This window comes from Hordeum vulgare, chromosome 2H (assembly GCF_904849725.1).
Source record: "Hordeum vulgare subsp. vulgare chromosome 2H, MorexV3_pseudomolecules_assembly, whole genome shotgun sequence".
NCBI classification, from domain to species: Eukaryota; Viridiplantae; Streptophyta; class Magnoliopsida; order Poales; family Poaceae; genus Hordeum; species Hordeum vulgare.
Window position 1 is genome coordinate 429,359,995 of NC_058519.1, and position 12,432 is coordinate 429,372,426.

At 47.3% G+C, this 12,432-nt stretch overlaps 1 pseudogene; it reads right to left on the bottom strand.

Moving 5' to 3' along the window:
• Positions 1 to 1,455: 1,455 nt before the first annotated feature.
• LOC123427893 lies at positions 1,456 to 12,212 on the bottom strand (annotated as a pseudogene).
• Between the last annotated feature and the right edge of the window lie 220 nt (positions 12,213 to 12,432).

Consider the following 12,432-nt stretch of genomic DNA (forward strand, 5'->3'; position numbering starts at 1 on the left):
TAATTTGATATGTGGGTGGACCGGCGCTTGGGTACAGCCCTTACTTGGACAAGCATCCCACTTATGATTTACCCCTCTCGCAAGCATCCGCAACTACGAAAGAAGAATTAAGACAAAGTCTAACCATATCATTAAACTAGTGGATCCAAATCAGCCCCTTACGAAGCAACGCATAAACTAGGGTTTAAGCTTCTGTCACTCTAGCAACCCATCATCTACTTACTACTTACCAATGCCTTCCTCTAGGCCCAAATAATGGTGAAGTGTTATGTAGTCGACGTTCACATAACACCACTAGAGGAAAATCAACATACAACACATCAAAATATCGAACGAATACCAAATTCACATGACTAATATTAGCATGAATTATCCCATGTCCTCAGGAACAAAAGTAACTACTCACAAAGCATAATCATATTCATGACAAGAGAGGTAATGAGTAGCATCAAGGATCTGAACATAAACTCTTCCACTAAGTAATCCAACTAGCATCAACTACAAAGAGTAATTAGCACTACTAGCAACCTTACAAGTACCAATCGGAGTCGCGAGACGATGATTGGTTACAAGTGATGAACTAGGGTTTGGAGATGAGATGGTGTTGATGAAGATGTTGATGGTGATGAGTCCCCTCCGATGAGAGGAGTGTTGGTGATGACGATGGCGACGATTTCCCCCTCCGGGAGGGAAGTTTCCCTTGCAGTATCGTCCTGCCGGAGCTCTAGATTGGTTCTGCTCAAGTTCCGCCTCGTGGCGGTGGCGAATCCTCGAAAAAGCCTCCTCTCGATTTTTTTCGGAACGAAACCCTTCATATAGCAGAAGAGGGGGCCAGTGGGCCAGCAGGGAGCCCACAAGCCCCCTAGGCGCGGCCAGGGGGTGGTCGCGCCTAGCAGGCTTGTGGCCCCCTGGTTGCGCTCCTCTGCCACTTCTTCGGCCCAGTATATTTTATATATTCCCAAAAAATCCACGTTGATTTTCATGGCTTTTGGAGTTGCGCAGAATAGGCATCTCAAACTTGCTCCTTTTTCAGGCCACAATTCCAGCTGCCGGCATTCTCCCTCTTCATGTAAACCTTGCAAAATAAGAGAGAAAAGGCATAAGTATTATACTATGAAGTGAAATAACATCCCAAAAAGCAATAAATATCAACATGAAAGCATGATGCAAAATGGACGTATCAAGCATCTCAAGTTGTTTGCCCCCACCGCACTCGGTGAAGGACTTTGGCATTTGCGCTCGTGTTTTTTTTTGGCTTGGGGGGATCAAGTTTCCAGCCGTGCCCCCAGGTTTCGGCCCCAAATGCACAAAAATCGAATTCTCTTTCCCGCTGCCAAAAAAGAGACAAATTCGGCAATCATCATGCCACATGTCGGGGATCATCATGCCATAGGTCGGCGATCGAACATAGCCAAAGTCCGGTGATCAAAATGGTAGGAACCATAGACATGGAACTCAAATGGCAGGCTCCTCTGCCAAAGGGCTAGGAGAGGTTGGCGTTGGTGTTGTGGACACAATTTCAGTGATCGGCGTTAGCGCATGCGTAGGCATGGGCGTGGGCGTAGGGGCAGTGGTCGCCGTCGGTCCCGACATCTAGTTCAAGATGAGGCCGTGCTCCACCAGGTACCACGCCTTCACCTCCTCATCCATTGTCGACATGTATGCTCCCATGAGGAACGTCGGGTCAGTGTTCCTCTTCTTCGTGGCGACGTTGGACGTGAGAAGGTCAAGCTTGAGGTCCTGCTTCGTCATCAGCGCAGACCACCTCGCCTCATATTTCTCCTTCCTCTTGGCGGGGCTGCTCTTGGCGTCGGTGATGCACTGTTCTATCAATGATTGCAGTCGTTTGGCATCGGGTGCCACGTCCCTCGCCCCCTTGGCTCTTTTGTTGCCATCAGGACGCCCTCCTACCGCTACCGAGGCAGGCGCGTCCGGGTTTTAGACACCGTCCTTGGCCTTAGCGAGAGCGAGCCGACACTTTGTCCATTTCTCGCGTGACTCGATCCTCATGAACACATGAAGGAACTTGAACTCTTGGTCGATGTTGTCCTAGCGAAACATGTCGAACATCTTAACCATCTCCACAGTCGAAGAGAAAGTGTCAGCGAAGTACATGGCGAAAATATCGGCCGGTGAGCGATCGACATACCCGACGCTCGAAGTTAGCGTCGCTTTCCGGGCGAGCCATGACCTCCTCTTGAAGCCCATGCCACTTGATGCAGGCCTGCTAAATGGTCGCCCAATGGTTCACCATGGCCTTCTCGCCTCAATCCATGTGGATGTTGGCGAAATCGGGGTCGACCAACTTGCGCTCGCCGAACGACGTCTTGATCCTTCTCAAGTAGGTGTCAATGTTCTGATTCGAGACGGTGATCGGGTCGATGTTGATGGTCTTCCATGCTTCGGCGAGGCACTCGTATTCCTTTCGTGTTCACTTGACGCGAGGCTTGCCTGGCCTCGCATTGGACGATTGCTTCTTCTTTCTCCCTTTGTCCGTTGCCTCCACCTCCACCGGTGCTTCCTCCTCCACCTCCTCCTCGGCATCGTCCTGCTCGACGTCCTTCATATCAACTACGGTGTCCAGCATTTCATCTTGCGTGCGGAACCTGTTGGGAATATGCCCTAGAGGCAATGATAAATAGTTATTATTATATTTCATGTTTAAAGATAATCGTTTATTATCCATGCTATAATTGTATTGAATGAAAACATAGATACATGTGTGGATAAATAGACATAACAATGTCCCTAGCAAGCCTCTAGTTGGCTAGCCAGTTGATCAAGGATGGTCAAGGTTTTCTGACTATGTGCAAAGTGTTGTTGCTTGATAACTGGATCACATCATTGAGGGAATCATGTGATGGACTAGACCCAAACTATAAACGTAGCATATTGATCGTGTCATTTTATTGCTATTGTTTTCTGCGTGTCAAGTATTTGTTCCTATGACCATGAGATCATATAACCCACTGGCACCGGAGGGATGCCTTGTGTGCATCAAACGTCACAACGTAACTGGGTGACTATAAAAGTGCTCTACATGTATCTCCGAAGGTGTCCGTTGGATTAGTATGGATCAAGACTGGGATTTGTCACTCCGTGTGACGGAGAGGTATCTCGGGGCCCACTCGGTAATACAACATCACACACAAGCCTTGCAAGCAATGTGACTAAGTGTAAGTCACGGGATCCTGTATTACGGAACGAGAAAAGAGACTTGCCGGTAACGAGATTGAAATAGGTATGCGGATACCGATGATCGAATCTCGGGCAAGTAACATACCGAAGGACAAAGGGAATGATATACGGGATTGCTTGAATCCTTGAAACTGAGGTTCAACCGATAGGTTATTCGGAGAATATGTAGGATCCAATATGGGCATCCAGGTCCCGCTATTGGATATTGACCGAGGAGTACCTCGGGGCATGTCTGCATAGTTCTCAAACCCGCAGGGTCTGCACACCTAAGGTTCGACGATGTTTTGGTATAGTTGAGTTATATGTGTGGTTACCGAATGTTGTTCGGAGTCCCGGATGAGATCACGGACGTCGCGAGGGTTTCCGGAATGGTCCGGAGACGAAGATTGATATATAGGATGACCTCATTTGGTTACCGGAAAGTTTTCGGGCATTACCGGGAATGTACCGGAGTGACGAATGGGTTCCGGATGTTCACCGGGAGGGCCCAGCCCACCCGGGGAAGCCCATAGGCCTTAGGGGTGCCGCACCAGCCCTTAGTGGGCTGGTGGGACATGCCAAAAGGGCCCTATGCGCAGGAGATAGAAAATCAAAGAGAAAAGAAAAAAAGAGGTGGGAAGGAAGGGAATGACTCCACCTTCCAATCCTAGTTGGACTAGGATTGGAGGTGAACTCTTCCACCTCCTTGGTCGGCGGACCCTTGGGGTCTTGGACCCCAAGGAAAGCCTCCCCACCCTCCTCCTATATATAGTGAAGGTCTAGGGCTGATTTGACACAACTTTGCCATGGCAGCCCGACCACAAAACATCACGGTTTTTCCTCTAGATCGTATTTCCGCGGAGCTCGGGCGGAGCCCTGCAGGAGTAGATCCTTCACCACCACCGGAGCGTCGTCACGCTACCGCAGAACTCATCTACTTCTCCATCTTGCTTGCTGGATCAAGAAGGCCGAGATCATCGTCGAGTTGTACGTGTGCTGAACGCGGAGGTGCCGTCCGTTCGACACTAGATCGGAGCGGATCGTGGGACGGTTCGCGGGGCAGATCGAGGGATGTGAGGACGTTCCACTACATCAACCGCGTTTCTTAATGCTTCCTGCTGTGCGATCTACAAGGGTACGTAGGTCCAAATCTCCTCTCGTAGATGAACATCACCATGATAGGTCTTCGTGCGCGTAGGAAATTTTTTGTTTCCCATGCGACGTTCACCAACAGTGGTATCAGAGCTAGGTTCATGTGTAGATGTAATCTCGATTAGAACACAAAGGGTTTTGTGGACGGTGAAGTTCGATTTGCTGCCCTCCTTAGTCTTTTCTCAATTCGGCGGTATTGTTGGATTGAAGCGGCCCAGACCGACATTATTCGTACGCTTACGAAAGACTGGTTTCATTGCTTGACATGCAACCTCGTTGCATAAAGATGATTGGCGGGTGTCTGTTTCTTCAACTTTAGTCGAATTGGTTTTGACCGAGGCGGTCCTTGGAGAGGTTAAATAGCAATTTGCACATCTTCGTTGTGGTTTTTGCGTAAGTAAGATGCGATCTACTAGATACCCATAGCAACCACGTAAAACATGCAACAACAATTAGAGGACGTCTAACTTGTTTTTGCAGGGTATGCTTGTGATATGATATGGCCAATGACGTGATATGATATATTGGATGTATGAGATGATCATGTTGTCAGAGTTAATATCGACTTGCACGTCGATGGTACGGCAACCGGCAGGAGCCATAGGGTTGTCTTTTAAACTAACGTTTGTGCTTGCATATGTGTTTACTATATTGCTAGGACGTAGCTTTAGTAGTAATAGCATGAGTAGCACGACAACCCTGATGGCGACACGTTGATGGAGATCATTGTGTGTCGCCGGTGACAAGAAGATCGTGCGGTGCTTTGGTGATGGAGATCGAGAAGCACATGATGATGGCCATATCATGTCACTTATGAATTGCATGTGATGTTAATCCTTTTATGCACCTTATTTTGCTTAGAAAGACGGTAGCATTATGAGGTGATCTCTCACTAAAATTTCAAGACAAAATTGTGTTCTCCCCGACTGTGCACCGTTGCTACAGTTCGTCGTTTCGAGACACCACGTGATGATCGGGTGTGATAGACTCAACGTTCACATACAACGGGTGCAAAACAGTTGCACACGCGGAACACTCGGGTTAAGCTTGACGAGCCTGGCATGTGCAGACATGGCCTCGGAACACATGAGACCGAAAGGTCGATTATGAATCATATAGTTGATATGATTAGCATAGGGATGCTTACCACTGAAACTATCCTCAACTCACGTGATGATCGGACTTGAGCTAGTGGAATTGGATCATGAACCACTCAAATGACTAGAGAGATGTACTTTTTGAGTGGGGGTTTAGCAAGTAATTTGATTAGTTAAACTCTAATTATCTTGAACATAGTCTAGGTCCACTTGAGAATATTTGTGTTGTAGATCAATGGCTCACGCGACAGTCACCCCAAATTTTAATAAGTTCCTAGAGAAAGCTAAGTTGAAAGATGGTGGAAGCAACTTTGTAGACTGGGCTCGTAATCTTAAGTTGCTCCTGCAAGCTGGGAAGAAGGATTATGTCCTTAATGTTGCGCTAGGAGATGAACCACCCGCCGCGGCTGACCAAGATGTTAAGAACGCTTGGTTAACACGCAAGGAGGACTACTCAGTAGTTCAATGTGCAGTCTTGTATGGCTTAGAGCCGGGACTTCAATGTCGCTTTGAGCGTCATGGAGCATATGAGATGTTCCAGGAGTTGAAGTTTATCTTTGAGAAGAACGCCCGGATCGAGAGGTATGAGACCTCCGATAAATTCTATGCTTGCAAGATGGAGGAGAATTCGTCTGTCAATGAACATGTGCTTAAAATGTCTGGGTACTCAAACCGTCTAGCTGAGCTGGGGATTGAACTCCCACAATAGGCTATCACTGACAGAATTCTTCAATCACTGCCACCAAGCTATAAGGGCTTTGTGTTGAACTATAACATGCAAGGGATGAACAAGTCACCCGACGAGTTATTCGCGATGCTGAAAGTCGCAGAGTCAGAACTCTGTAAAGAGCATCAAGTGTTGATGGTGAATAAGACCACTAGTTTCAAGAGAAACGGCAAAGGAAAGAAGGGTAATTCAAAGAAGAGCGGCAAGCCTGTTACCAATCCGACGAAGAAACCCAAAGCTGGACCTAAGCCTGAAACAGAGTGCTATTATTACAAGGGTATGGGTCACTGGAAGTGCAACTGCCCCAAGTAACTGGCTGATAAGAAGGCGGCCAAGGAAAAATCAGGTATATTCGTTATACATGTTATTGATGTGTACTTAACCAGCTCTCGTAGTAGTGCCTGAGTATTCGATACCGGTTCTGTTGCTCATATTTGCAACTCGAAACAGGAACTGTGGAATAAGCGAAGGCTAGCGAAGGATGAAGTGACGATGTGCGTGGGAAATGGTTCCAAGGTTGATGCAATCACCGTCGGCACAGTTTCACTTCAGTTACCATCAGGATTAGTTATGAACTTAAATAAATGTTATTTAGTGCATGCGTTAAGCATGAACATTATATCTGGATCTTGTTTATTACCATCAGGATTAGTTATGAACTTAAATAAATGTTATTTAGTGCATGCGTTAAGCATGAACATTATATCTCGATCTTGTTTATTGCGAGACGGTTACTCGTTTAAGTCAGAGAATAATGGTTGTTCTATTCCTATGAGTAATATATTTTATGGTCATGCACCCAATGTGAGAAGATTGTTCATATTGAATCTTGATGGTGATAATACACATATACATAACATTGAGACAAAAGAGTTAGAGTTAACAATGATAGCGCCATGTTTTTATGCACTGCCGCTTAGGTCATATTGGTGTAAAGCGCATGAAGAAACTCCATACCGATGGACTTTTGGAGTCACTTGACTTTGATTCATTTGACACGTGTGAACCATGCCTCATGGGCAAGATGACTAAAACTTCGCTCTCCGGAACAATGGAGCGTGCAAGTGACTTGTTGGAAATCATACATACCGATGTGTGTGGCCCGATGAGTGTGGAGGCACGCGGCGGATATCGTTACTTTCTCACCTTCACTGATGATTTGAGTAGATATGGTTATGTCTACTTGATGAAGCACAAGCCCGAGACGTTTGAAAAGTTCAAACAATTTCAGAGTGAAGTCGAAAATCATCGTAACAAGAAGATCAAGTTCCTACGGTCTGATCGTGGGGGTCAATATCTGAGTTTCGAGTTTGGTGCTCACTTAAGATAATGTGGAATTGTTTCACAGTTGACACCGCCTGGAACATCACAGCGTAATGGTGTGTCTGAACGTCGTAATCGTACTTTATTAGAGATGGTGCGATCTATGATGTCTCTTACCGATTTGCCGTTATCATTTTGGGGTTATGCATTAGAAACAGCTGCATTCACTTTAAATAGGGCACCATCAAAATCCGTTGAGACGACACCATACGAACTGTGGTATGGCAAAAGACCAAAGTTGTCGTTTCTTAAAGTTTGGGGATGTGATGCTTATGTCAAAAAGCTTCAGCCTGAAAAGCTGGAACCCAAAGCGGAAAAGTGCGTCTTCATAGGTTACCCAAAGGAGATGGTTGGGTATACCTTCTATCTCAAATCCGAGGGCAAAGTGTTTGTTGCTAAAAACGGAGCTTTTATTGAGAAGGAGTTTCTCCCGAAAGAATTGAGTGGGAGGAAGATGGAACTTGATGAGGTTGTCGAACCTCTAATTCCTCTTGATGGTGGCGCAGGGCAAGGGGAAACCCCTGTTGCTACGGCACCGGTTGAGGAACAAGTTGATGATGATGATCATGAAACTTTGGATCAAGTTATTGTCGGACCTCGCAGGTCGACAAGATCACGTACTACTCCTGAGTGGTACGGTAATCCTGTCTTATCGATTATGTTGTTGGACAACAATGAACCTGCGAATTAGGAAGAAGCAATGGTGGGCCCGGATTCCAACAAATGGCTGGAGGCCATGAAGTCCAAGATAGGATCCATGTACGAGAACAAAGTGTGGACTTTAGAAGTACTACGTGAAGGCCGCAAGGCTATTCGGAACAAATGGATCTATAAGAAGAAGACAGACGCAGACGGTAATGTGACCGTTTATAAAGCTCGACTTGTGGCAAAGGGTTTTTCACAAGTTCAAGGAATTGACTACGACGAGACTTTCTCACCGGTAGCGATGCTTAAGTCTGTCCGAATCATGTTAGCAATAGCTGACTTTTACGATTATGAAATCTGGCAGATGGATGTCAAAACGGCGTTCTATAACGGTTTTCTTAAGGAAGAGTTGTATATGATGCATCCCGAAGGTTTTGTCGATCCCAAGAATGCTGACAAAGTGTGCAAGCTCCAGCGATCCATTTATGGACTGGTGCAAGCATCTCGGAGTTGGAATAAGCGTTTTGATGAGCTGATCAAAGCATTTGGGTTTATACAAGTGGTTGGAGAATCTTGTATTTACAAGAAAGTGAGTGGGAGCTCTGTGGCGTTTCTAATATTATATGTGGACGACATATTGCTGATTGAAAACAAGGTGGAGCTTTTGGAGAGCATAAAAGGTTACTTGAATAAAAGTTTCTCTATGAAGGACCTAGGAGAAGCTGCTTACATTCTAGGCATTAAGATCTATAGGGATAGATCGAAACGCCTGATAGGACTTTCACAAAGCACATACCTTGATAAAGTTTTGAAGAAGTTCAAAATGGATCAGTCCAAGAAAGGGTTCTTGCCAGTATTACAAGGTATAAAATTGAGTAAGACTCAGTGCCCAGCAACTGAGGAAGATAGAAAGACGATGAGTTCCGTCCCCTACGCTTCAGCCGTAGGTTCTATCATGTATGCAATGCTCTGCACTAGACCAGACGTCAGCTTGGCCATAAGTATGGCCGGCAGGTTTCAGAGTAATCCAGGAGTGGATCACTAGACGGCGGTCAAGAATATTCTGAAGTACCTGAAAAGGACTAAGAAAATGTTTCTCGTGTATGGAGGTGACAAGGAGCTCGTCGTAAAAGGTTACGCCGACGCAAGTTTTGACACCGATCCGGATGACTCTAAGTCTCAAACGGGATACGTATTTATTCTTAATGGGGGTGCGGTAAGCTGATGCAGTTCCAAGCAGAGCGTCGTAGCAGATTCTACATGTGAAGCGGAGTACATGGCTGCCTCGGAGGCAGCAAAAGAGGGTGTCTGGATGAAGCAGTTCATGACAGATCTTGGAGTTGTGCCAAGTGCACTGGATCCATTGACTCTGTTACGTGACAACACCGGTGCCATTGCCTTAGCAAAGGAACCAAGGTTTCACAAGAAGACCACACACATCAAACGACACTTTAACCTCATCTGCGACTACGTCGAAGGAGAGGACGTGAATATTTGCAAAGTGCACACGGATCTGAATGTAGCAGACCCGCTGACTAAACCTCTTCCACGGGCAAAACATGATCAACACCAGAACTGTATGGGTGTTCGATTTATTACAATGTAAATCGCATGGCGATGTGAGGACTAGCTTATTGACTCTAGTGCAAGTGGGAGACTGTTGGGAATATGCCCTAGAGGCAATGATAAATAGTTATTATTATATTTCCTGTTTAAAGATAATTGTTTATTATCCATGCTATAATTGTATTGAATGAAAACATAGATACATGTGTGGATAAATAGACATAACAATGTCCCTAGCAAGCCTCTAGTTGGCTAGCCAGTTGATCAAGGATGGTCAAGGTTTTCTGACTATGTGCAAAGTGTTGTTGCTTGATAACTGGATCACATCATTGAGGGAATCATGTGATGGACTAGACCCAAACTATAAACGTAGCATATTGATCGTGTCATTTTATTGCTATTGTTTTCTGCGTGTCAAGTATTTGTTCCTATGACCATGAGATCATATAACCCACTGGCACCGGAGGGATGCCTTGTGTGCATCAAACGTCACAACATAACTGGGTGACTATAAAAGTGCTCTACATGTATCTCCGAAGGTGTCCATTGGATTAGTATGGATCAAGACTGGGATTTGTCACTCCGTGTGACGGAGAGGTATCTCGGGGCCCACTCGGTAATACAACATCACACACAAGCCTTGCAAGCAATGTGACTAAGTGTAAGTCACGGGATCCTGTATTACGGAACGAGAAAAGAGACTTGCCGGTAACGAGATTGAAATAGGTATGCGGATACCGATGATCGAATCTCGGGCAAGTAACATACCGAAGGACAAAGGGAATGATATACGGGATTGCTTGAATCCTTGAAACTGAGGTTCAACCGATAGGTTATTCGGAGAATATGTAGGATCCAATATGGGCATCCAGGTCCCCCTATTGGATATTGACCGAGGAGTACCTCGGGGCATGTCTGCATAGTTCTCGAACCCGCAGGGTCTGCACACCTAAGGTTCGACGATGTTTTAGTATAGTTGAGTTATATGTGTGGTTACCGAATGTTGTTCGGAGTCCCGGATGAGATCACAGACGTCACGAGGGTTTCCGGAATGGTCCGGAGACAAAGATTGATATATAGGATGACCTCATTTGGTTACCGAAAAGTTTTCGGGCATTACCGGGAATGTACCGGGAGTGACGAATGGGTTCCGGATGTTCACCAGGAGGGCCCAGCCCACCCGGGGAAGCCCATAGGCCTTAGGGGTGCCGCACCAGCCCTTAGTGGGCTGGTGGGACATGCCAAAAGGGCCCTATGCGCAGGAGATAGAAAATCAAAGAGAAAAGAAAAAAAAAGAGGTGGGAAGGAAGGGAAGGACTCCACCTTCCAATCCTAGTTGGACTAGGATTGGAGGTGGACTCCTCCACCTCCTTGGTCGGCGGACCCTTGGGGTCTTGGACCCCAAGGAAAGCCTCCCCACCCTCCTCCTATATATAGTGAAGGTCTAGGGCTGATTTAACACAACTTTGCCATGGTAGCCCGACCACAAAACATCACGGTTTTTCCTCTAGATCGTATTTCTGTGGAGCTCGGGCGGAGCCCTGCAGGAGTAGATCCTTCACCACCACCGGACCGCTGTCATGCTGCCGGAGAACTCATCTACTTCTCCGTCTTGCTTGCTGGATCAAGAAGGCCGAGATCATCGTTGAGCTGTACGTGTGCTGAACGCGGAGGTGCCGTCCGTTCGGCACTAGATCGGAGCGGATCGTGGGACGGATCGCGGGACGGTTCGTGGGATGGTTTGCGGGGCGGATCGAGGGACGTGAGGACGTTCCACTACATCAACCGCGTTTCTTAACGCTTCCTGCTGTGCGATCTACAAGGGTACGTAGATCCAAATCTCCTCTCGTAGATGGACATCACCATGATAGGTCTTCGTGCGCGTAGGAATTTTTTTGTTTCCCATGCGACGTTCACCAACAGAACCCGGGGCAGGAAGCGGCGGCGATTGAGCCGTTCATGATGATCTTGTCCATGTCGACATCGGTGTTGCTGAACTGTGGCGTTGAGCCATACGAGAAGGATAGGGCCTCACGACGCAGAGTGGGGTCCAGTCGAGCCTGAGTACGTTGGCGATGAGTAGTTGTAGTGGGCGCTGGGGCCGCTGGTGAACACGAGGGAAGGCGTGCACAGGTTGGGGTTGAATACCTGGGAGGGGGGCATCGAGCCATGCGTGAAGGTGATGTTGGGGTTGAAGTCGCCAAGCGCTTCGTCGTCGACGTACCCACGCGAGAGCGCGTACCCCAGAGTGGAGGTGAGAAGTTGGCCGACGACGCGACCCTATGTTGGCTCCCCCACACGCCTTGTGGGCACTGGCCGACGTGTTGAGGCGGAAGGTTCGCCATCCCCGCACGAGACGCCTCTTCCTGCTCCGCCGCCACGTCCCTAGCCTTTTGCATGTTGAGCGTATTCCGCCGATTGGTGGTGACCGCCGCCCAACAATCAATGTCGGCCTTCCACTGGGCGTTCCTCAGCTTCTTCTCGTTTGGCTGGCCGGAATCGGTGGCTACGCGAGGGGGGGACATACTTCTTCGCCGGCATGGGGGGCGGATTTGGGGAGAATGGCAGGAGTGGCGAGGGAGAAGGGGGTCGGTAAGGCCTTGTTTGGCACTAGTGTATTTTAGGGTATTAGTGGGGATTATCCCGGTCAAATCCTTAAATCCCCACATATTTCATAACACCATTTGGTTCTAGTATATTTGACATGTTTAATCCCCACATTTCTTCACAAATCCCCAAATTCTA